Here is a 27,668-nt window from a genome sequence, read left to right as displayed (position 1 = left end):
AAACATCTGGGTTAAGGCTTCAAACCAAGAACCAGGCTGTTTAAATGCACACATGATCGATCTGCGGTAACACACAGTGTTTCAAAACGTCATTGAAAATTGACTTAAAACTAATATATTAGGCATTTGCCTCTTCACATAACGTCTGTGCCAGAGGAGAGAGTTGGAGAGAGGAGTTAATCAGAAAGGAGTGTTTGATAAAATACTAATTATATCCAAATCTAGAAAAATATCTGTGATTTTGATCCAAACTAGCCTCTGTTTAGCATAGGATTTCTCAGGAACCGAGACACTTAGAATTGATCTGTTTCCACCTATGGAGAGCTTAGATTCTCATCTTTCAAACGAGCCGTAGCAGGTGTCCATAGCTATAACATAGAATGCACTGTGGTGCTACAAATATCATGAAAAATGGTCAGGATTGATGGCACTCAATGTGTTAAGCCCCCATGTTCACTGCCTCAGCCATTTCCCAGTGTGCTGAGACCCCCCTCCGCCCCTCCTCCTCCTGGTCTCATCTCTACTCTACTCGTCCACTGGCCACCGTAACCTCATCCTCTATACCACCACCAGATACCACCACCAGTGACCAGACTCTGAGAGGAAGACTCTCCTACATTTATTCATGAGTTCCGGGGGGTACCGTTAACGATACCAGTGTGGAATCGAAAGGTTTAGGTACTACCGGTATTGAAAAAAAAAAGTAAGTATCGAAAGCGGATCGGATTTTTTTGCTCATTTATTTATTTCCCCCTTTTTTTTTCCTTTTTTTTGCCATAATGTCTCCCAATTTCCCCCCAAATGATTCCCCGTTTTCCACACATTTCTTGACAGTGGAAATTATACACAACATTGTAAATTTTATCTTAGATGTCGGAAAAGTAATCAAAAAGTATCGTTCAAGTATCGGTATCAAAAAAAAATTACCGATATCCAGCCCTATTCATTATGCCCATGTGTTTCATACTGTTGTCTTCCACCGGGGTCTGAGGGCTAAACTTGATCCATGTCCAGTAAAACTCCTCTAATGGCGCTTGGCTTCTGTTCAGGTTGAAATAATCATTACTATTGTTTATCATTTGTTTGTTTTTTTGTTTGTTTTTTCCTATTAATTATGGTATACTGTATTACTAAAATAAAAAAAATATGTATGAAGAGAAATTAACAACACCCATGTATATATTATGCACAACACGCTTCACACCTTAATGTCAAAATAATATCTGTGTTGCTGTTATTGACATTTAACCTGCAATCTTTCTGCAATCGTGCATCATTAGAGGGTCACACGCTTCAGTGCATCCTTGTGTCGAGCTGTTTCCATAGCAGCAGATCAACCGAGATTTGTCTGTGCGGGATTTTGTTTGTTAATGACATCAATTAAAACAATTAAAATGACACTAATTAGCCCCGGCCTCTACTCCTGCTTCACCCACTAACGCAATTTTGATGTCAGCCGTGTCCTTGCTGAGATTCCAAATGTTGTGATAATAAGTGATGCATTTCAGCCTTAAAGATTGAATCATCACCTTGCAAAATAAGTAATTGTGAGTTATATAATACGAATGAGCATTGACACTTGACAGAACACAGAAATATGAACAGAGCCGGTGCTGGCCCTTCCGGGGCCCTAAGCAAAAATCCACAGGGGGGCCCCACAGTTCACATCCCATGGTTATTCGACGGTCAACAACGGTTCCCGTGTGCAGAGCAGGGCAGAAGGTAAACATAATGACCTCAATTCAGGCCCTGTCCCTCTGTGTGAGAACCACTAACCACTAAACCACTGTGAGACTGGGATTTAGGACGACTACTAGTTTATTTCCAAACTTTTTAAAATGACAAATGGTCCCATTCTCTCACGTCTGGTTCCTGACCCACAGTTTGGGAACCGCTGATTTAAAACTGACACCTGCACCTGACGGTTACCGTGAATGCTCTAATATAGGCCGGGGCCTTTATTTACTCAAGGGCATCTAGGACCAGGCCTTTATTGGAACCAGGCCACAATTGGAGACAGGCCTTTATTTCTATTTGAGGAAAACGAAGAAAAACTTAATTTATGTCCATTTGCACCTAAAATATTCATTCATTTATTAATTAACATTTCAAACCATCTCCCAGCGGCTGGATCATTGATGCCTTTTATTTTGTCGGGACAACAGGAGGAGTTTCGTTGCTGTTAGCGGAACATTGACATCAATGTCACTTCTGTCGTTTCTGTTTCGTTTTTACCGTGGACTGGATTATTTGTTGTTATCTTGTGTAAAAGGTGAGTTTAGACGGAGCGTTTGTGTTTGTGATCGATCATGAGACTGACCCGAGAGAAGACGAGACGCTCACGCGGATCGGAGGAGTTATTTTGAGGCGTGGGACTGACCTGCACACGGAGCAGCTGGACATGCTTTGAAGACGCGATGGTGACTTTATTAAAACCCTGGAGGGTCACACAACATTTGTTGCTTTCCTTGTTTCTACAAATAGTCACTGGAGGTTTGAAAAGTGGCTAAATCTGTGTCAAAGTTACGCTCGGATCAGCTCCTCCGCAGCGTCCCCCCTCGGCCCGGGTTCCCGTTTGTTTACTTCCTGCACGTGAGTTATCTTTTACACGAGTATGAGACAAATTCCTAACATGGGGAATATTTCTACCGCTATAGTTTCTAATAATAGCCCCGGCCTGTTTTAGAGACCGGCTTTAATTTGCCTCCGCCAGCCGCAAAACCGGCCACTGCTAGAGACCCGGCCGCTAATGGAATACAGGCCAGTATTAGAGAATTTACGGTATTTCTGTCTGACCACTGAGAATTAGCCTGAGTGTGAGTAGCCCAACCCGTTTTAGACTGTGCACATTCGGAGAACCAGAGTTACTGTGAGTAACTGTGCACATGAGAACCGTGTGGATTCAACTCATCTTTGAGACAAAAAGGCCACGGGCAGTGTAACAACACCGTAGTTTGACTGAGATGTGGGGCCCTTGCAGCTGTGGGGGCCCTAAACCGGCTCTGAATATGAACGACTTATACCTATGCAATCAACAGGTTCAGCTCGTTTTATACATAATAAGTGATAATAAGTTGATATGCTCACTTATGAAAATGTAAACTAAATATGTTTTGCATTCTCTAATTGCAAACGTTTCTTGCAGCCCTATCAAATCATCAGTTTGATCATCTTTAGAACAGTACAGTGATGCAGCCAGCCTTTTAATTGCAGTTGTGGATGTAGCATGAAGCCACTGCCTCATTAGCCTAATGAGTGTTTTATTATGCCATGAAGCTCTGCTGATGACACTCCTGTGGAAACTGCTTCACAGTCTAAGGTAAATACTGTATGTCCGCATTTACAACAATGCATTAGTCGTATACAGTGCCTTTATAGAGTCTGAAGCAAAATCACGTTACAGTATAGTGCAGCAATATTCATTTCTCCAGTGGTGCTCCATATCGTGGTTGCGCACACAAACACACTAAATGGAAGTGTCATGATCTAATGCCAAAAAACAAAAAAACATGGATAAAAAAACAAGCATCAAAATGTTTACTTTGCAACATATCTTATTTATTCTGCTGATAAATGTGTGTTGCACATTCCAGGGTTCACTGCTGACACCTACTGACAAAGACGTTCCAAGAGAACAGCTCACAGCAGCTTTAAATTGAGAAATATTGACCAAATTATCAACAAGGCCACCTGGAGAGATGGCTCCAATAACAACACAACATAACAAAATATCCCCACAATAACACAGCACAGGTTTGTGGACCGAAGAGTCTAAGAGAAAATCATAATTATTATAACAATTTGCATAAAATAATCTTTTTCTCACAGCGTTGATATTAAAACCGTGATTATAGCCACACACTCACTTTCACACAAACTTAAAATACAGTTCAAATCCAAACGCAACAACCGCAGTATCTCAACACACGAGTCGAAAGCTGTCTGTCTATTATAGTATAGCCAATTCTTATATTAATATTGAGTTGCCTTGTGTACGAAATGTGCGTTAAAATTGCCTTGCCTAATTCAATTAAATCATTATTTTACAGTCCCAGGAAGAATGTGTCCGGTGTGTATGACCCATCCTTCAATAATCCTGGTGTTGCATGTCAGAAGCAGTTGGCAGCAGGGTGCCTGTACATCGTCTACAGAGGTTCATGGTGCAAAGCCAGTTGTGCGTGTTTTAAAATGATTGAGAAAACCAGAGCAGCACCCAGAGGAAGATATCAGAAAGATACAAGCTACTTTTTCTCTTATTTATGTCTTATCTAAAATGTAGCTATTTCTCCCCTTTGCCTCACCCAAGTTTCTGTACAACACCCAGTTGTGTTTATGAGCGTGAGAAAATGCAACAAAAATGCAACTTTTGTTTCCGAGTGAAGTTTTTGCCCTCAATTAGAATACTCATCAGAAGTGCTTACCCACAACTTTTATTTGCATTTATAAGAGAATGATTAGGCGCATGGCAAAATAGCTGCCGGAGATAATGACCGTTCGTGCATACCAATCATCCTCCCACGAGTCGCCCTGCAGTACAAACTTAACCCTTGCTGCACCTATCTTTCCTTCATCGCGCCCTCTTCTCACCACTCTGCTCTCTGCGGTTCTCTGTCTTTCTCCTTTCCACAAGCCCTAACTACCATGGTCAGACGCTGCCCGGCACAGGTTTAGCCAGTGCACTGTGTCCCTGGAGGTCTTATTAGGACTGAACGTATGCCACTGTAGCATGGATACAAGTTCATGCACCGGTGTACGAACATAATGCCATCTTAATCAAGGCATCGCTAGACTGAGAGAGAGAGAGATTTAAAAAAGTATATTGTTGCTTTAATGGGGCTATAATTACTTCTAAATCTAAATGCAAATCCGTCAAATCAGTTGTTGTTGTTTTTTACAATGTGATGTTTTGTTTGGAAAAAGGGCTTAAGCAGGACTAAATCAGGTCCAAGGTGTGAGGACTTGATGAGGTCTGAACGAACTGAGCCAAGACCAGGGCCTCTCAGAAAACATGAGACTGTTACGCAGCGCACTTCCTCACAGCTGAGTGGACAGAGGGCTGACCAAGCACCCGTGGAGCCGCTGTTCTCCTGTCCAGACCTGGCGCTTGATGAACAATCTCAGTGAACTAAGCGCTCGTATGAGATGGAGCGCTCATGTTTGCTTCCACATTTATTCCGCTCCATCCATTCTGTTATTCTTTTAAAGAGGGGGTATTATGCTTTTTTCAATCACATAGCACCAGTCTATAGCACACTACAATGATGACGAAACCTTCTGTTGGTCTGTAAATGCAGTAAACTAGAATAACTGCCTTGTATAAAATTGCTCTCTCCAAATGGCTGTAGTGAATGTCTTGAAATAGGCCCCTGTCTCTTTAAGAACCTCTGACCCTTTCCGACACGCCCCCTCCACACGCTGTCTGTGGCATCAGTGGGGAGGGGGTTCTGCTGTGGAGCAGTGATTGGTTACTCGGCTGGTGACGAAAACTCGGAGGCGTCTCCAGGAGGACTCAGGCAAACCTATCCCTAAAATGTCTGCCATCAGAGTTTTTACAGATTACTCAAAAATACGTGAATGTGCCAAGGCAACACTTCAGGCATGTTTTTGATGAGGGAATGACATAATAACATGATGTAAAGCTTGATAAAGTTGATTTTGCATAATACCCCCCCTTTAATGACTCCTACCACCGCAAATAAATCACCTCTGCGCTTGTATCTTCACAATCCCACAAATGAAGATCAAATAAAAAGCCAGCAGTTTTACATACTGAGATATGTTCTTACCTTGGTTTAGATGATTTGATGCGTAACTGTCTTTGTACATGCTTTATTGTCATTGTACAAGCGTGCAAACAAAATATTGTTCAGGTGTCAGTCCTGACCCGCGCTGCCATTGTGTCTCGCCCTGACCTGGAAACTGTACCACTCCTTGGTTTGTCCCTGTTTCAGAGCATGGTGTCCTGCACTGGTCAGCCCCACCTCCTCCTTCCTCTTCCTCCATAACAGTCTTTCACCAACTCCCCGTTTGTCCCTTTTGTGTTTCTTGTAGCTGCTCTTGTGACGTTTCCACTGTGCTGCAGGTGTGGGGGCTCTTGGTGCCTCTTCAGTGTCTCAGAAGAAGAAATGTGTTGGTCTCAAATGGGTTTATCTGATAATCTAGCTTTTCTTAACCTTTAAAAAGCTGATTTCTTCACGACCATTTTGGACTCTGAAAGTAAACAAATCCACCAAACACAGAAACCACAAATGCAGTTAACAGGAAAAGGCAAAATCAGCTGAACCAAGAGAGAAGGAGGTCGCTTCCTGTTTTCATGTCGCCATGACAAAGAACCAAAAAGACCAAAGACATTGTAATGGTGCGTTCCAGTTAAGTCGGAAGTCGGAATTTCCGAGCTCCGACTTGGAAATTTCAACTGGAACACGCACCAACTCCGTAATTCCGACTCGGAAACTCGGAACTAGTGTTTAGCCTCTCACAGCATATTCCTATAGTTCCAAACAGGGAAATCGTGGAGAGCTTGGTAAAGCTTGTAACTTCACCCCAATTTAGATACAGTTACGTGAAAATTCACACGATCCAAGTGTAGTTACACAAAATGAGACATGTCGATTTTCTAAGCGGATAAAAAGGGGTACTATATTACTACACTACACGGCTCCAGTTTAGCAAGTTTCATTCATCAGCCTGAAAATGGCTGGTTAAAACCTCATTAGAACAGCGTTTAGTGCTTTGCGGCAGGGGTCCATGTTATTTCTTGGGTTGCTGTGTGATTTTGATTTCAGACTTGATAAGCAACCATATTTGCATTGGCACTTGCTTTCATTAATAAAGGATTGTTGATTGCTGACACACAAAAAAAACAAAAAAAAACAATGGGTGACACTTCTAGAGCTCTGCTGTGGATGAAAAACTGACTTCTGACGAAAGATATCCTACCATTGGCTAGACAGAGCACAATCCAGCACATAACTGAAGCTGGCAGGGAAAGCTTACATGGAGCAGGTGACATATAGTGTGCGGGAACATCTGTGCAGAGAATGGGCTTGAAACCCCAAGGTCAAAGTGGGAAACACCTCCTAAGGTGGTAGTCAATGACCGAGCCAAGAACCTGTGGGACGTCCAGATACAGAATACACAGATACACTGTGGTAGTGGACAAAGAGCAGAGGAAAGCCGATACGGTCGACATAGCAATACCAAGCACTTCAACATCAGGAAAAAGGAACACGAGAAACCAGAGAGCTGGAGAAAGCCTAGAGGGTGAAGGGTGAGTTTTTTTTCTTCAAACACACACACATGTATATATAGAATGTATACATATGATATAGCTTTTGGGTAAGTGGGAACTTTTTTGACGGTATTTTCCGCTTGTATTGACATTGTATGGTTGAGTATTGTTTTATTTTATTCCACCATCACCATGAGCTTACGCTACGTTTTGCATTCATTTGCATTTTTCCCGTAATTGGGTTAGTAACACTTTTGACCAAAGCTGTTGAGCAGGTGACGGTTCCTTTTGGACTCTGAAACGCGCGTTTGCAATTTCAAGCTGACTGTGAAATATATTCCGCTTGTAGATTATCATTTTAATTAATCTTGCTTACTTGGTCGTGTAATTTAAACATTTGCCCGGGTTGCTGGATGGAGCGCTGAGAGGAGGAGGAGGAGGAGGAGGAAAGAGATTGTGGCATCGGGAAAATGGGAGCGCAGTGTTTCAAAGCGTTCACAAGTGTAACAGTCCTGTGCCTTTTCAGCGGACAACAAGGAAAGGTCAAATCGGGTAAACTCTTGTATCGTTTAATTGTGTTTGCTAGTTTTGCTTTGATACACCATTTTTTAGCGGCTCAAATAACCAGAAAGAAAAAAGGTAGTGCTATCAAAGTCCCCCTTGACGGACCTTTGTTGTTGTTGAATGTGTACCATTGTTGACATGAAGCGTTTGTGCTGCTGTTGGGCGATTTGTGTTCAGCTTGATTCATTCTGTTTGCCCCTCCCGGACAGTCGGATGTTACTTTGTTTGGGGTTGAACTATGGTGTAGCAGTCCCGACACTGGTCCAACTCTTTTACACACTGATTTGGCAAACCTGGAGAAGAGGTTGTAGAAATGACCGGCTCTGCCACTGTTATAGAGCACGCATCTAATAGTTTAGTGAACCATTTGGATCTGTCTCAGAAACTCGAGCCTGAACCGATATCGCTGCAGGAATGATTGAAACATGTGCAGCTCACGGGATCGTCACAAGGGGCGCTGTCAGTGGAGACCGCAGACCAGCCATATGCAAAACAGTTCTTGGACAGACGGCGTTCGCGGTACAAGGGCCACAGATCTGGAACAGTTTACCTGCTGATCTGAAAACTTTAACAGACCTGAGCGAGTTTAAAAGTAAAGTTAATCAGTGGCTCAAACTGAATCAAACTTGTGGACACAATAGAAGTTTATACTATTTTATTGCAAACCTTTTCTAAATTGTATTATTTGTAATGTAATGTTGTATTGTATTATTTGTAATGATTTATGTAAATGTTACTATTTGATGTCTTAGGGACCAGGTCTGCGAACTAGAGTTTAGCTACACGGCCTATGAACATGGCATCGGTTATTGTAACAATGCTTCTTGTTCTGTCCCTATCAAATAAACATATAAATAAAAACCTGAAGCTCTATGACTTAGTCGATTTGTACACGGCAAAGTTCATTTACCGACTTAAACAAAATAAAATCCCTAAATGCTTGCAAATATTGTTTACCCAGCGGGAAGGTAACTATAATCTCAGTGGAACATATATATTTAATCAACCACAAGTACATTCTACATTAAGAAAACACTCTTTATCAAGCAAAGGAGTTACATTATGGAATAGCTGCTGCAATGAGTTAAAACAAGCTACGTCTCTTTTTCAGTTAAAAAATAGAGAATGATAATGGAAAAATATTTGACGGAGTGAAAATTAATTAAATATGCTTCTGGAGCGGACAATGGTCCACCCGTGTTAATTCTGCGAGCGGATGGTTATTACTATTAACGTGCTGCATTTATGATTTAAAAGTGAAGGGCGGCCACAATAAGCTGCTCATTTATTGTGTTCATTGCTTGACTCATATGTTTTGAATGTTTTGAATCATTTGTAAATGACCAAAACCCGAAATAAGAAACATACACATATCAGCAGCTGACCTTATCCTTGACCTCGGCCAGGCTGTGGCCCTGGTTTAACCCCAGGTCCCATGGAAAACTAATTAATGTCTGCACAAGAGCTTACCAAAAACGCACACTTTCACCTTCACGCAGATCAATGGCAATGCATATTCATCTGCTTTTTAATGGGGGTTAAGTAGCACAGGTAGAATTTACTTTTGATTTATGTCTGATTTATGCATGGATTTTCCTTTTACGCACACTTTGAAACGCAACACCTTTACTTAGATTATGTCAATCACATTTAAGAAAAAGAACAATCAGAAGAAAAGAAGATTTGGAAGAAGGAGGTTAGTACATACTGGGACAGACAAGAGGGAGTAGAAGAACTTGGACTGCAGCGGCCCTCGATTGAAAGACACATTGTATCTGTTTGAGCTGTCCTGGCTCAATGGAGATGAAATTAAAACGGAATCTAGCGTGCCATCCATAATGGGGAAGCCAGACACTCTTTTAGTCGGAGCAGATCAGATAGCAGACTGGGAGAGCCTCTCGGTGCTGGCAGCTCGAACACATGCAAAATCACATCTCCATTTTGACTCATTCACTCGTGGCATCAGCGCAGTGATCTCATTTGGGGTAATTCATGTTTTCTCGATGGCCGCGGCACCCCCTTTTTTCGTGTGGTTGATATTGCTGTCATGAAACGAAAGATTTTGATTGTCAGTGGTGTGAAGAGAAACAAATCTGAAGATCAATATTACTGTTTGTTGAGTCACATTTCAGGTTTTTTACAGGTGGTGGCAAGTCAAATTTAATGTAGTTTTAATGCCTTAATAAATACAATATATTTAGAATGCAAAAAGAATCTTGACATATTTAATTTCCTAAGATTGGTAAAACATTCAATCAAAAAGGGCAATTAGAAGAAATGTTGCTATTCAAAACCAAACACATAACGGGAAACTTTAGAGCAAAAACATTTCAGTTAGGAAAATCCTCCCAATTTAGTCAAACCCATTTCCATTTTCCTCTTTCTAAAATCTTATCAGTCCAACTATTCATAGATGGAGGGGAATTTCATGAAAATGGGGACAGTGTGGCTTGTAATAATATTGCACTGCCACTCCAGACTGTCTCCCCAACTGCCTCCCATTGTCAGATCATATCCATAGCTCTACGGGAGGAATCACAACAACATTTTCTGTCATTTTGTGTTCGCTCGCTCATTGAAAACCTCTTCCTCCCCTTGCCGACATATTTATGTGGGTACCCGGCCTGTACCAGCCTGGATTGAAAACGCTTCCTCCGATCTGTCCCCAGTTTAAGCTAAATACGAGTTGGCTTGTGCTTTTTACAGTCCGCAGCGCTGGGGCTATTTGATTTGGACACAAGCGCCTGGCAGCCAATAGTTTATACAGTAAATGAGAGTTTTGGCGGAGGACAGGAGGCGGCTGAAATTGGATGAGGCGCCTTGGTCCTTCCCTGTTGGCACTGGACTAATGTTCTGTTTAGATTTCGGCGCAGGTCCCTTCTGTTTTGAGAGACATTTTGACTTTCGTGAGATAGGGGTTGGAAGTACGGCAGATGCAAGGAAACAAGCAGTGATTTCTTCTTTAGTGTCTTAAAGTATCACTGCATGCAAATTCTCCTTGAAGTTCAAAAGAGTTACAGAAGTGCAGTATTAATGAACGATAAGAGCTGAGTCTCACCTGCGAGACGTTTTTGTTTCTTAGGCTTCTTGTTTAAGAGCGCCGCATGTCTCCACAGTAAAGTCGCCTCAGAGAGGGGAGTCAAAAGTAAACAATACAAGCGGCACGATACATAGCTATGTCAGCTTTTTTTTTACACAGTATTTCCTCTGTATGAGCCCATTGCAAAAGCATCAGTACAGGGATCTTGCCAAAGTTTTGGCTTTAGTTACAGTGGGAGGAAAGCACTTTAGAATTTCTCACATTTCTGGCTAAATTGGTCATTAAATGTGGTCTGATCTTCATCAAAATCATAAGAATGAACAAACAGTGGCTGATTAAACTAATACCACAATTACATGTTATCATATTTTAATGGCCATAACATGTAAACATTCACAGAACAGGGAGGAAAAAGTGAACCAAGGAATCAACTTTGGAATTAAACTTTGGTTTACAAAAGAGCACTTGGATGCTCCACAGCACTACTAGCAAATGTTGTGTGGACTGATTAACCCAAAGTTGAACAGTTTGGGAGGAACACACAATGTCATGCGTGGAGGGAAAATTGAACAGCACACAAACATCAAAACCCTGTCCTCACTGTGAAGTCTGGAGCAGGAGAATCATGGTGAGGGGCTGTTTTGTTGCCTCAGGGCCAGGACAATGTCCTATCATCAATAAGTATGTCAAGATATTTTGCAGAAAAACCCGAGACCTTCACAACAGCGTGGAATAAGTAAGTGAACCCCTGTATTACATATCTGGCTGATTCTTCTTTTGCAGCAATAACTGCTTTCCTGTAGTCGCAGATTAGACACTCACAGCGATCAGGATGAATCATGGACCATTCCTCTTTACAAAACTGTTGCAGTTCAGTGAGATTCCTGGGTTCACTTACTTTTTCCTCCCTGTCCTGTGAATGTTTACATGTTTGGGACAATAAATATAGGATAACGTGTAATTGTTTGAGTGGTTTTAGTTTAAGCAGACACAGTTTATTCATTCTTATGATTTTGATATAAAGTAATACCAGCTGCAAACGTGTGGGTGTTGCTAAAATAAAACAATGATTCCACTTCCTCCCAAAGTCAACTTTAACATCTGGAATCAACAACACAGACCACTATAAGCCAATGAAATGATTTTTATTTATTTTTAAATCTATAATTTTTTATGTTTTTTTTTTCTTGCTTTATTATAGTTGTTGTTTTGCGCAGGGAACAATAGAAAGTCACACATCAAAATCTTAATTTGTCCAAAGTTTTATTTCAACATAGGTAAAAAAAAGAAAAGAAAAGAAGACATTTGAGAGCCAAAAGAGATGGGTCTTTTTGATGAGCTTTGATGTACCAAATGATCCGATTCACCAAAAAAAGCAGAAAATCCCATCACTACCATAAGAACAAAGCATGGAAAATGAAAGTGTTGAAGCCAACTTTCTATTCAAAGTTCAAGAGTGACCAGATATGGGAAATAAAAGACAAAGTAAAAAACTGAGGGTAACAGAGCTAAATATGTTAAAGTTCCTGACCAGTACGGATTGGGAATGATTACATCACCCGGGAAAGATGAAGCGTGAGAGACGAGCGTGAAGATTGTTTGAGATGGTGGCAAATAAACGGAACTGCCAAAAATGAAAAACAAAATTGAATCCAAAGATTAGTGTGTGAAGTCATTTTTTATAAAACGTCTAGTCTAATTAACCTGATTGAAGTGTTCTGACAAAATATTCCTTTGAGGTCAGCGTCTCTCTCTCTGACGTATATGAACATGAATAATAACTTGACATATCGTGGCTAGAGGCCATTCATTCATTTGACATTCTTTATGATGAAAATTAGGGGTGAAAATGACAAGTGCGAAACACCTTAGCAGCACCATTAAAATGATCCAATTAGTCACTGCTCGGCAAAAGTCCTTTATATCCATGTGCATTATCAGTATTTTTAGTGACACTTATAGCACAGGAACTCACTTAAAGCTGCCATTAAGGTCAGTGCAAGAGAAGCAACGAAACCTGGATGGAATTTGTTTAAAAGTCTATATTCTGCAACGCACAGATTTACATGCTGTAATCCTGTGTCCTCATTGAAAACATATATTACATTTTGGTTGCGTTTCATTTGTACGTTTTAGTAATCCTGCATATTTTAGAGCTTCCTATTCAGAAATCTAAATGCTTGCCCCTCATTTATGTGTCAAGTGTTTTTTTTTATAATTCATATATATTCACCTTCTAATTCCTTCACTGTGGGCAGCTTTGAAACACTAATGTTTAATTGTGTTCACTTGTATAACATATAGCGCTCTTCTTTCCAGGAGACGCTGTCATTTATTCAAGGAAACTTTAAGGTACTTTCCGGATGCATTAAGGTTAAACTACAAGAGGCTAAAACTCCGGAACAGTGGGAGCCAAAAAACAGCCCTTATGTTATGTCTCATACTTATCAGGTGAACGAGAGCGTCTATCCATTAGCATCTTGTTGTCAATGCTGATAATTACAGTAATTATTACTGAGAACGGACGTCAAGCATACAATACAAGCATTCAGAAAGAACATGAGGGGACCATTGTCACAAGAGCATATTTTTAGGCTTAAACAGGAAATTGAATTGCAAAAAGCCTCAATAATGCATAATATAGCATGGAATTTGTTGCAAAGGCAGAATAATAGTTTACTTATTAGTTATTTGGTAGATTTTCATCCTTTATTCTGATTCCCACTGATTTCCACTGATCTTTAGCCCGGGTAAAGCACGTAAAGCACGTTTTTCATTGAAACAATTGTATGAATTTCCTAAAATTGTTGTCTAACCACATATTCCTGTGTTTTCGCCAAGTTATTGCTCTTCATTACTAGCACAGCAGTGATCGACTGTCTTGGAAAAATGAATTGATTGAAATCGTCACATCTTCTGCTTTGATTTGCTATTTGATTCACAACTGCAATAGCTGCTGCCGTCTTCAAGCACGACTGAACTTCACAAAACTCATTGGGCAAACATGGTATATTTCCCTAAAGTGTATATTCTTCAGTTCTATATTTATTTAGTTCCCTCAAAAATGTTTGACTTTGCCAATTCGCACACAAAATCAGCTTTTTTGTTGTTTGTCGATTTTTATTACAGTTACCGCCAAGCTCCTCCTCGCAACACAAGTGATTATTAAAGCCCAAATGTGGCACAGGAAACATGTGCTAATGATTAAGCACGACCTTCATCGATTTTAAAAGGTTTGGGAAGAAGAAAAAGAAAAAAAACAAAACAGTGGCCACTTCACAGCTTTGCTTCACATGTGGCGATGAACCGTGTTATGTGGCCCGAAACGCATGTAATGGCACATGTGGGGGGGGGGAAAGGCCGAGATTCAAAGAGCAAGCTCGCCAGTGACCTTTCACCCTGACCGTGGGTATGGTGTTTGCTATGCGGCTAATGAAGGGTTTCAGAGGTTGGGCCGCCACGTCACCTGTCAGCTCAGAAATCACTCTATTAAAATGAAAAAGTGCGCCCCAAGCCTTCGTTTAAGCTGTAGTATAAAAGTTGACTGGATGCACATGTTGTGAGCCCCACTTAACACTGCTGGTCAATAAGCTACACTTCTGAAAACAGCAGGGGGGGGGGGGACAAGAAGCCCCACCTCTTAAAGGTCCTATATCATGCAAAATCGACTTTTTAGAGCTTTAGCCATGTTGTTATGCTATTTCCTCATCAAAAACACCCCCAGAGTGGTTTGTGGCTTCATTCACGCAGCTCTCAGTAATCCTCCTGAATCCTGCTCTCTGAGCAGCTGCTCCGCCCTCTCCTGGTGAACGACTGATCTGTTCAGTTGTGTCGTAACAGCGGAACGGAAGTGCTCGACGTCTGTAATGTAATGTCTTACAGCCTGATTTTAATTTGTAAAACAGCTTTTTCATTATTTCTGTTGTAAGAGAGAAACAAAGAGAAAAAAAAAAGTGAAGGAAAAAAAAAAAAAAGGATGTGCCCGAGGTGCTTCCAGGTCAGCTGTGGCAAAAACAAACACATCCCCTGAGTGTCTGAACAGATCAGTCATGTTTGCGCTGCAGCTGTGAAGATGGAGTTCTTGCATAGCCTGATAAACCACACCCACCTTCTTTCTGCACGAAAGAAGGTGGGTCTGGCCACGCACGGTAGACAAGTTGTTGATTGGCGGCTAAGGCCGAGCCGAACCAATCACGACCGTCACAGAGAAATGAGAAGGTTACGTCACTCGCTGCACCTCTATGTTTTTAGTTCAATTAAAGTTAACATCAGCCAAAACTAATCATTGGATGAAGTAGTCGAGGATTTTGCCTCGCGTTCTCCGCGTGAGTTTATATTCACTTCATATTTGTTTAATTGGACACAGCTGTCGTCATGTCCGCTAATTGCTAATTGGTTTATTTCACTGACAATCTGTGCGCGTTAGGCCCGCCCCTTCAAACTGCTCCAATTGCTCCATGACCAGACTAATTCCCTGCATGGAATGGACAGGGAAGTGTATGGCAGAGCCAGGCAAGTTCTTGCAACTTATTCTGGACACACCTGTTCTTTATTCTTACCTAACGATAATGTCACGGACGGAGAAAAAGAAGCGCGTTTGACTACGAGGACTTTATTCAACCTTTTTCAAGAAGAGGCCACTCTCTCAGAAGCTGTTTTTTTCTCTGGGATTCAGCGACTATCACCAAAATGGTGTTTTTCTGTGACTGTCTCTAAATGGATGTTTGGTGAACCTTCACCAGAACCAAAGTGGATTAACTTTTATAACCAACGCAAGTCCCATAATGTAAACAGCGATGGACCAGAGCGGTGAGTCAATCCAAACGCGGGTTAGCTTGTGTGTTAGCATATTAGCATGTGTGTTAGCCATTTATGAAGCTGTGTTGCAGATGTCAACTCTGTATAACTGCATCGTGAAGTAACTTTACTTATTGTTGTTTATTATATTACGGTAAAGTATGTGTGGAGAGAGGGGGCGGAGTTAACTGAATCGAAGCGTTGTGTCTTCCGGGTTCGAAAAATACCTCCAGAAAACACTTATATTTATCACAAAAATGAGTGCTCCATAATGGTAGAGGTACAATATATCATATACATGCCTATACTTAACTTTGGAATGGCTAAAATAGCATGATATAGATCCTTTAAGCCCCACCTGAACCGAGCACATTTTCACAAGTTTGGCTTTACCCAAATCTAAAAGCTTTTTGGGAAAAAGTGTCAAAATAGTGACAAAAACGAGATGCTAACGATTATGAAAAGTTACAAAGAGCTGAAAGGGCAACGATAAAGGCAACGAAAAAGTGATGAAAATGGTTTGAAAATGTGACCAAAAAAGCATCAATAAAGCAAAAAAGTGAGGAAAAAAGTGATTTAAAAATTAGCGACAAAGTGATGAAAAAGTGAGATAAAAGTGAGAAAAAGTGATGAAAAAGTGATTTAAAAAGTGATGAAAAAGTGATGAAAAAGTGATGAAAATGTGATGTAAAGTGACAAAAAAGTGACAAAAAGTGATAAAAAAAAAGTGATGAAAAAAGTGATGAAAAAGTGATAAAAAGTGATGAAAAAGTGATGAAAAAGTGATGTAGAAAGTGATGAAACCTTTTAGATTTGGGTAAAGCTGAATTGGATAAAATGCACACGATTAAGGTGGGGATTAAGAGTTTGAGTAGTGCAAGTTTAAGTGCAGAACAAATGTTTCACTTGTTTTACGCTATCGTTTTAAGTGATTTGACAACGAGTCAAAACATATTTTTCTCACCGTGACCTATTGTGTGGTGGCAGTAGTGCTGAAATAACCAATCGATTAATCAGCAACTAATCGATTATTCAAATAGTCAACAACTATTTTTCGTAGTCAATTAATGGTTTTCTGGTAAACACAGACTCAAATAGACCAAAAATGACATGAAAATTCAATATTTTTGATGAACAAACTTGTTTTAAAGTTAGGGTATGTAGTGTTTTGTGCATTGTCAATTTCATTAATATCTGTCGGCGTCTCATCCAATCAGAAATCAGAATTAACACAAAGAGCTTCTTACAAACAATAACTTTAAGTTTACTCCATCAAAAAAAGCTCAAATGGCGTCACTTTAGCTTTTTGTGGTAAAAAGCAAGAAAAAATATAATGTTCAAACACCTTTCATAGCCAAGCAATTCATCGATTAAGGCGAGACACTGCAGGTGAAAGTATTGATTTTTCACGCAGTGGTCGAAGTGGAGATTTTTATCTATTTTCCTCCCTTTACATCTTAGTTTTCATGTCAGATATAAAAATGACAAAACTCACCCGCATGATGTTTATTTTATGATGTTTTGTCTGCGAGGTGGGGGCAACCCGGAAGTAGCTGCTGCGCCGCGTAGAAAGGCCGTCTCTCCCGCGGGTATCCATTCATAAATATTGACAGATTTTACATCCACGTGTCCTGCTAAGGGGCCCTGTGATGACGCTTTCACCAAATATGGTATTTTTCCTCCTACGAGACGCTGGTGCGGAAAAGTCGAAGAACGGGCCGAGCATGCGCACTCGCTACAAAACTTCAGGGCTGTTTTTCTCTGAATGAGAGAAGCCTCACTCGGGCAGCGAGTGAGCCCTTATAGAAGCTCCCACAGACTCCAAACTTTACAGTCTTGGACTTAATAATAGTTTGAAGGTTTTTTCTGAGGGATTTTTTCATATCTAATTCCTAGCCTGATTTATTCAGCTTTGAAACCAAAAAAACAGGCGGAATTTGAGTTTTTACACTGACTCACACATTTTTTCACTTTATTGAAAAACTAAACAAAATATCCAAAATCCCCTCTGAGTTACTAATATGTCAATAAAATAAAACCATAAATTTTAATCTGGCTCAATTCACTATTTTGATTTTGTTGCCCAAAATATAGGCAATTTTGGCCATTTTAAAAAATGCCTTATTTTTCTGTGAAAACATAAAATGACAGAAAAAATGCAATACATTTTTTTCTCATATTTATATCTGTAATGTTCAGCAAAAGTTTCAAATTGATATCTCTACATGTATTTTTTTTCTCCCTATTCACCTGCAGTGTCTCGCCTTAATTGTAAAAATAATCACTAGATTAATCGACTACCAAAATATTTGTTAGTTGCAGCCCTAGGTGGCAGTGATTATACATTATACAGCAACATGTTCCCCGGTACCATGTTCCCCCACTTCTATCGAGTAAGATTAGGCACCAGCCCACTATCCTTAAGGTTGATGACTAGGGCCGGGTCAGGGTTAAGCTGATTGATATATGTGTGACGTTTCACTCTCATGACTTTGATTGGTTGATGTACCAACTCACCAACGGAAAAAAAAAAAAAAATCACCGGGGGAACATAGGACCCAGGGAACATAGGTACGCGCTCAATTATACAAAGCCATTTTTGAGCGATGAAAGTGTTTGCAAACTTTACAATGCAAACGTGTATGGGAAGGTTTGGACTTTCTGGAGTGCCGAGAGCCGTGATGAGATCTCCAGGACATCGCGGGCATGCACTCATCTATATTCCAGTGATGCCCGGACCCGGCCTGTCGTCCTCCCAGACCCTCCAGGTAAACTTTAGCTGCATGGCTAGCTAGCCGCGTCTGATACAGCTTCCCCCATGCTTTTGTTGTTGTCGTGCCCTGCCTGTCATCCCACCTGTCGAATGGTGCACGATTTGAGTCCCAACCCACCCGTTGAGGACCACTGTGCCATAAGAAAGGAACACATCTTCAGACATTTTCAGTCAGCTAACAGGCTCTGAGCACTCCTAACCAACCACTCACAGGCAAGGTGAGGGACATGTCTTGCCCAAGGACAAAATGCACTTAGGCAAGGCAAGGCAAGTTTATTTGTAGAGCACAATTCATACACAAGGCAATTCAAAGGGCTTCACAGTTGCATAAATATAAGAGAACAAATACAATCAATAAAAACATCAACATAGAATTAATCAATTACAGTAAGAGGCAAGAGTGTAGATAAAATACTTTCAGTTATATGCATTTTTAAGTCTTGTTTAGATTCGCTCTGTCTTGAGCACTATTTCTAAGTCTTGTTTTGACTCGCTCTGTCTTGAGCACCATTTCGCTCTGTCTTGAGCACTATTTTTAAGTCTTGTTTTGACTCACTCTGTCTTGAGCACTATTTTGCTCTGTCTTGACACTATTTTTAAGTCTTGTTTTGACTCGCTCTGTCTTGAGCACTATTTTGCTCTGTCTTGACACTATTTTTAAGTCTTGTTGTGACTCGCTCTGTCTTGACACTATTTTTAAGTCTTGTTTTGACTCGCTCTGTCTTGAGCACTTTTTCGCTCTGTCTTGAGCACTATTTTTTCTTGCTCGTTCACACAAAGTTACCTAACCTCTGTTATTACTTATGCACACGCAGAACTGGAATGACACATTATCACCCAAATATTCTAACTCAAATCATCTGTCTCAGTACATCTAGGATTAGTCAATCAAGAACAATTTTACTCTCTAAAAAAACCCACCTTGTTTACTCCGACTGTCTACAACTGTCCAGAGAGAATAACAAAATAATTAATATGGCAGAGCCGGCTGTACGACCTGTCCAAGTGTGATGCTTGGGACAATCCATTATGTCCCCAAAAGGTTATAAACGTCTGCAACCCCACTTACCCATAATCCATCATTTCCTCTCCTCTGTGTTTACTGAAGCAAACACAGGGCCGACCCGGAGGCGAGGGCTCCATCTCATGTGGCCTATTTTGTTTTGATATTTTTGTCTTTCTCCGAAACAACCTCACCCCCACCATCGACAACTGAAATGATATGAATGGACTCAATGTACTGTTATTTTATGAAGTTGACATCCAGAAAGCACCAGTACATAACGTTTTGATGGGGGAAGGAGGAACGACAGCAGGTGACATTGTATTTTAATTTCTGCAATCTGACATCCTCCCAATAGAAGAATTGTCCTGCCATTTGTGTACCATCCAAACTGGTGAAGTATTTGACATGAGCACAACAAGCCTGGTAACATAAATGGTTTACTTACTCTCACGAGCTACTTTGGCCATTTGAACTTGATGCTTTCATCTCCAAAGTAAAATCAATCAATTGATCCTTCAAATAGTATATATATTCCTGGAAATGATCTGTATTCAAGAATGATGACAACATTATAGAACTAACTTGAATCAGTTTGGAAGGACAGAAGAGCTCACTTTGTTCTTTGATTTATTTGTCTATCCTTGGGTCCAAAGAATTGAAAAATGAGAACCGTTCATTGCCATAGCAATTAAGACGGTATTTCTGACTGAAAGTACTCAAAATGTGTCCTGTGCGGGCAATTTAAAACATTTGAATCCATAAAAACAGAATACAATTTACCAACAGGAGATTTTTTCAAACATCTTCAGATTAGACATTATATATACACCAAAATGAATACTCCTAACTTGCAACAAAGTCATTTTATTTAAAAAATTTACTCAAAGCTTCAACACCTGAATACAGACAGATTATCATTTTTAAGAACGGCATGGACAAATCTCCTGAAAACAACTATAGACATTGAATCCTGGGAAAAAATCTTGCTTCTACCCTCAAAAAAATCAATCTGTAACAGATTTAGAGAACTTCAATACAATATTTTACTAAATGTGTATATATCACTGCAAATGTACAGTAAATATACACCCGGGGCTTCTCCTAACTGCCCAAAATGCAAGACCATTCTTGGAACTAGATTCCACTGTCTTTGGGAGTGAGGAAAAATACATCAGTTTTGGAAAGCAGTATGCGGTGAGATTAGCGCAGTAACTCAACGGTCCATACAGCCCAGTCCACTATTATGTTTACTTGGTCTTATTCCGGGACCACTCACAGTGCATAGGGATACAATACAGTTTCTACTCATGATAGGGCGGAAGGCTATTATGACTAAATGGGTTGGGGATGAGCCACCTTCAGTACAAATGTGGAGAGCCATGGTATTGGATATTGTTATTTTGGAAAGGCTGAGATTCTGTATTAAAGGTCAACGTGCAGTTTTTGTAGAAAAGTTTGGCAGAATGGTAGAACATTAAAACTTAGTCGCATTGTCTGAAATACAACAATTTGGAAACTCACTGCTGTATGCACATTATATTGTTTATTTTTGTATTGATACACTTGGATCTGCATGGAAGTCATCTTTTATATAAAATGTATATCTGTACTGTACTGGACTGTTAAAAACTTGAAAATGTTCAATAAAAAAAATGTTAAAAAAAAACAAAAAACGTGTCCTTTTTCGATGCCACTGGGGTGACCCGTAATGGGCAGTGGGTGACTGCAGCGCCCAGGGACCCATCTCCAGATGTGGAGCCAGGCTGATGGTTCCTATCACCTGGCTGGAGGATTATACATGTTTTTTTTATGGTAGGGAACACCGGAGTACCCGCAGGAAACCTACGCAGACGCAGAGAGAACATTGAAACTCCCCACAGAAGAACCCTGAGAGTAGCTGTGAGCCTGTCTATGCTCTGACTGATCGACTGTAGGGTTTTTCGCTGAAGTTACTGCCTTTGCTTTGCCCGATCCTGTCACATCTCAGAAGCTATACCAGGCAGGGCTTGGTTAGTACCTGGATGAGAGAGAGTTCGGAAGGCACAGATTGGCCGTTAGTCTACCGTCGTTAGTCTATTATTGTTGTTATTAATAATAATTCTTTGGATTTTGCCAGTCAAGAGACTGTGCCTCAGTGAAGTGTGGGCTGACTGTATACCTTTGCCTACATCCTTTGTTTGCTTGATTCTCAAAAAAACAAACCTAAAATAGCAGGTCCACCTCCACGTGCCTCCTCCAGGGCTTCAGCAGGTCAGAATGCTTGTCCTAAGTTGTTTGCAGAACAAAGCACATTTCTTTTGTATACTGAAAAAATAGAAATCCCTTATGCTACAAGTATGAACTATATTGAAGCAGATATATCATTAAGAATGACTTAAAACTATTATTGACACCCTGCTTTTTTAAACAGCAGACCCTCCGTTGGTAGAAGTTGTAACTTGTTGTTGTTTTCTTCTGTGGTTTGTATTGTGTCTTGTGTAGATGAAACTGTACCATGTGTCCAGGACAGTAAAAGTACCATCGTTAATGCATGACTTCCGATTAACTTTGACCCATCATTTGCTGTCATTTGATCACACAGTGAGAGCCAGTGAGACATTTTTAAATCAAGTACCTTGCTAAAACAACCAGTAAATCTTTTCTTTTTAATCATCCTGAACTTTGGTGTAATCTAAGAAATGCGTTTTATTGCAGATCTGTTTGCCATCCCGTTGTTTTTAAACTGGACTCTGTTTGCAATGGCTCTGGTTGTGTTTCTCAGAACTGGAGCTTAATTGTCCAGACCTTCAGCCCATGAAGTAAGCGCATCACATTATCCACACAAACACCGGCCAGCCTCTGGAACATGCGGCTTTGAAAACTGAAGGACTGAACTGAACACGTACTAAGGAGACTGACAGCACAGATTCTAGGACCACAGACTGAATAAGGTTTGCAAGAGTCAGCAATGGCACGACGGCGGCGTCTGGGCTGAGTGACTGTGTCAACATCGGTGCTATATTGTCACGCAGTGACCAGGGGTATAACTGTATGAAGAACACAACATCCTATAGTATACATACAATGGAGTTAGTCAGAAACTCACTTAAGTTGCAAATATTTTTGTGAAAGTTTCAGGGTTATGTTTATGAGCCAAATTACCTTAATATCAGCGTGCCGTATTTCGTCAATATGGATTTTATACCTAAAAAAAAAAATAGAATAAGAAAATAATGTTTGGTGTTAGAAATGAATTCAATTCATGTTCATGGTGACCATTCTCCCCAAGTTGGATTGGTTCATAAAAAGTAACATGGGAATAAAATGATGGAATGTCCGAAATGTACTGACTCCACGTTGGGGTTCATTTATCAATGCATATAGCTGTGGATTAGATTAAAAAAATAAACTATTAGAGAAATATTTCATTAATCAATAGGGTCACAATGAAAACATTTACTAAAAGCACATGCATTTTTGGTCACATAGTATCAAATGTGAGTAGAACTCAATCACATCTACTCAAGTACATGTACTTAAGTAATTTCATGAAGTAATTATACTTTTGCAAGTTTTTTTTTTTTTTTTCATGCAATGTTTTTTACCTCTACTTGAGTAATATTAAAATTAAGTATTTGTACCCCTCCTGGAACCGCTACCTTAACGTGGTGGAGGGGTTTGAGCACCCGAATGATCCTGGAGCTCTGTGGTAGGGTCTCCCATGACAAACAGGTCCGAGGTGACGGGTCAGACAAAGAGCGGTTCAGAAGCCCCTTATGAGAGACCAACAGGCCCGGTTTAATCGTGAGGCCGTCCTTCTGTGGACTCACCACCTGCAGGAGGCGCCATCAGGAGCTGGTGCAATGTGACCCACGACCCGGCAACGGACAAGTGGAAGAAAATGGATGGATGGATGGAAGGTAGTGTCTGTACTCTTCCTTGAGTAAAAAATACAAGTAACATATGTGACTGTGAGTAAGTCTTTACATGACAAATGTTAATTTTGCTGCGTAAAAAAAATGAATTGTTTTGTTTAATGAATTCTTCATAATGTTTTCTTTGTATAAGTTTTTTTTTTTTTTTAAATATCAAACTTTTACGCTAACTGATACTCAGGAGTTTACCCAAGTAAAATGTTCTCTTTACTTCTACATGAGTAAATATTTTTGGCTAATCCACCTCTGCACATCATTCATTAACATTATGTGAATCAAAAATGAATCAAAATCAATACCTTTTGGTGGTTTCCATGCATCCCTTTTGTTTCCTTGAAATATACAAATGATGCAACCCCGTGCTGAGCTCACATGATCCATCCCCATTCAGCCACATATTTGACAAAACAAGGTGAGCCTGAAGAAATTAATTTCACTTACCCTTCAAAGAATTTGCCTTGTTTTGGTGCAATCCTGTGCTGGTGATTTATGACATGCATCTCGGGCGTATTCCAATAAATTTTTCATCGTGAGTGGAGCGGCTTTTTATCAAATGATGAAAGCGCTGCCTACATGGAGCTGAGTAGTTTGTTCACCGTAACAGTTTTGCAGCATTTGCAGTTATTAAGATAAGACAGCCCAACACACGTGCAGTAACTTGCACTCAGGAAGCTTTACTGGAGAAGATGATATCCTTCTGCATCCCACTCCATTAGCAGAACCATCCTGACCTGTCTAAAGTCTAGCATTTATTGTAGGAAGCCATTCTCAGTAGATTTTGACCCCAGTGTCCAGAGTCCCTAAATAAAGTTTGTAGTTTGTACCGTGAGAGCTTGCTAAGGATGCAGCTGTTCTTGCTCCAGGCGAAAGTCGGGGCCCAAACTGCTTCACAAAAAAATCACTAGCTGCAATATAGGCATAGTTAATAATGTACAATTCACTCCCTGCTTGCTTTGCCTCTATTGAGACAGAAGCAGCAGCTGCAGATCGCATTTGATATTGTTACACAGTGGGATGTCTCTCACAAGCAATGCTCTTCACCTCTGTTTCCACCCACTAACATGGATTACGCAGCGCGGGGGGAGGCCTGATTCAATCGTCTTTTATAAACGTGGAGGATGATGGGTGTGCTCTACCTCCCATTTAAAGTGCTGTCGAGAAACACATCCCCAAGTCATGCTCTGGTACCAGTCGCTAACTGCAAGGCAAGATAAAAATAAGAGTTTTTTTTTTCTTTCTGTATTTTTGAGGTTGTCCTGACAAATAAGCACAATGTATAGTGTACATTTCCCATTCCCATCCCAACTTGTTGCCATGTTTGGTAAGTACAAAAAAACCTGACTTGAAGACTAGGTATGTATCCAAATGTCCACACTATTCCCTATCCACTCACTATATAGTGAGTGAGCCCGCGCTATATACAGTAGTAGACTATAAAGTGCACTGATTCTGTTGGTGATTCGGACAGAAATCAGCAACAAGTGCCATCTGTGACCATCTACCTCCATCCGCCTGCTAAATAAATGACTGTGTGGGACATTGGTCTATTACAGGCCCACTGTGTTGTTGTTAATTTATTTATTGCACATGTTGATTGTGTTTTGTGTCTGTGGATACTGTTTTTCATTGGGCCTGTACTGGCACTTCCTCTGCAAATGAAGTTCATAATGGATAAATAAAGCGAATTTGAATTGTTTATTCAGGAGGAATACGCAGCACGCGATTGAAACAGCAGATTTCATTCAGTCGGGTTGTGTTTATTTCAAAGACCTGTTGCTGTTGGCCGTTCTTCTCCGACTAGGAATGGGCACCGTCACTACTTCAACGATACCTGCCGGTACCAGTGCCTTAACGGTAGGGCTGTGCAAAACGATTACACAATAAGCATAAGCATGTTTTTAAATTATTTTTATTTATTTTTTTGCAAAGCAGACTTTGGGGGGATTATTTTCTCTTCGCATTTCACGTGCCATGGCTCATGCTTTTGCCTGACAGAAAAACAAACAGCGCTGTGTGATGATGTCATCAGGCCGCGCTGCTCAGTTTGCTTGCGCAGGTGCGAGGGCTGGTCAGCAGGGGGCAGGTGTGAAACAGAGACCTCTCCTTAATCGAGGCAAACTTGAAATCATTTGTACTTTTTTGACTGTTCAGAAAACAGAAAATATTCAGCATAGTTTTTTTTATATTTTTTATAAATATATAAATAAAATAAAGACTTTTTTTCAATAATCGAGCAGCCCTACTTAACGGTACTTTTTCTGATGCCTATGCTATATTAATTTAATAAAAATAACGTGTTTAAAAAGTGTTGTTCAGGAAAAACACCTAAACTGGCGTAACAGAAGCTACACAGGCCACAGCAGCGTCACCTGTGTGTTTTGAGTACAATGTGGTGTTTGTTGTTTAAATGTATTACTTATTCTGAATTGTATAATGTATAGTACTACAAACTACAAACTACAAAATACCTACAAAATATATTTATTTTGCTATGTGAACTCGAGGCCCATACAACCCAAAATGTACAGTGTATGGCTCTAGGTTCCCTTTCACATAACTTATTCCAGTACACTATATTATAATTGTATACATAATAAACATATACATACTACAGTTCATAATAAGTAACCATAATATAATAAACTATAATATAATTCACCATGGTTTATTAACCTCTTACTCCAGTTCGGCTTTAACCAAATCAAAAGTGACGAAAAAAGTGACAAAAATGTAATGGAAACACACACAAAAACACCGCAATTAAAGAGAATGTCAATGCCACTTACAGCTTTAATTGTATTTTTTTTTTCTTTTACACTTGAATAGTGTGGTGCTATGTGGAAATGACGATAAGCTCTCACAAACTACATGCTGTCAGTCCAAACAGCTTCCAGATTCTCAGTGTCTAATGTATTCAACATCCCCAGCCCTACCCAGTCTCCCCACAGCCCTGCCCCATCTGACTCTGCGGTCAGGAAAACCACTGCAGTTCGAAACCACTGAAAAAAGAAAAAAAGAAAAAAGAAAAGTCTTCTCCGTTTAAGGGCTGTACCAAATAAAAAGCAGCACTCACATGGCTGTAGGCACTGTAGGGGTGGTAACAGAAATCGAGGCTTGTAAATCACGGCTAGATTGAGGGCTTGCTTTTTGGGGAGATATGACGCATGCCCCGCTGCGCTTTCATGTCGGGGAGAAAACATGAAGTTCAAAAATATCACTTATCCAATCCACTCTGAGAATGTTCCAGAGAGTCGGAGGGAGACGAGGATCTCTCAAGCAAAAAAAAAAAAAAGTTTGGTATCAATATAGACTTTGTGCGATTTCTTTCATGCAGAATTTCATACAGAGCGCTCGATTTTGCTCAAAGCTTCTCAAATTCGGGCGTTCTGCTCTCCCAAAATTTCATCCGATGGGCGGGGGAGCGACTGAATTTTGCAGTGCATTGTGGGTAACAATAGTCTTCGCAAGTTCCGGGGCGTTTTCGCTCGCTCTGCTTGCTTCATCTTCTGCTAAGAGAGGAATACAGTTCTGTAGCTGATGTTTTATGATGCAGACTTCGACTGTTCTGACTCCCTGCACTTGGGGCTCTTACCTCCCGCCTCCCCGCCAGCCACACACTGCCCCGCTATATGGTCTCCCGCCCGGCTCGGAGCCTCCAAGCCCGGGCAGGATAGCTAACCGTTGCCCATGGGGTCTGTGAGCTGTCCCTGGGAGACTATAGTAAAAAGCACTGACAGCCTCTGATTATCTCTCTGCCCAAAACAACTTTATCGAGTCTGTGTTTCAATCAGCCATGTTAAAAAATAAGTCCGTAGCTGAGCTGCTAACCGCTCGCCCGGAGCTAACTAACTCCTTAGCAACTTACTCGCATAAATCCGGTGAAAACAAGTATAATGCAATAATAGCGTCAATACAGCCGGTAACTATATAAAGCAGCCTTTGAGATGATCACACACTGAGTCGGGCTTGATGCATTTGTGGTTTATTGCGGACTTTTCATCAACAATGAGCTGTAGGCCATTGTAACAAGCTAACGGGGCTAACCTGGAATAACCATTGTCCACCGGCACAAATAATAGTCCTTTATACGGACGTATGGGCTGGATATGTTCTTAAATACTAGGCAGATCCTTGCGTAGATCGTGTGTATAGCTATAGTTGAAGATCCATAGGACATGGCAGTGACAAAGACGGACTAGTTAGAACCAAAACAGCCGTTATTTTTCAGTCAAGAGCTGCTTCCTAGGCTTCAGAACACATTCAAAATCACTCGCCCCGACGTCTAAATCACTCAGTGGTTTTGTAAAGCCCAATATCACAACAGGAGTCGCCTCACAGGGGCT

Source organism: Gobius niger, assembly GCF_951799975.1.
Source record: "Gobius niger genome assembly, chromosome: 2".
NCBI lineage: Eukaryota > Metazoa > Chordata > Actinopteri > Gobiiformes > Gobiidae > Gobius > Gobius niger.
Note: the sequence above shows the minus strand (reverse complement) of the source record.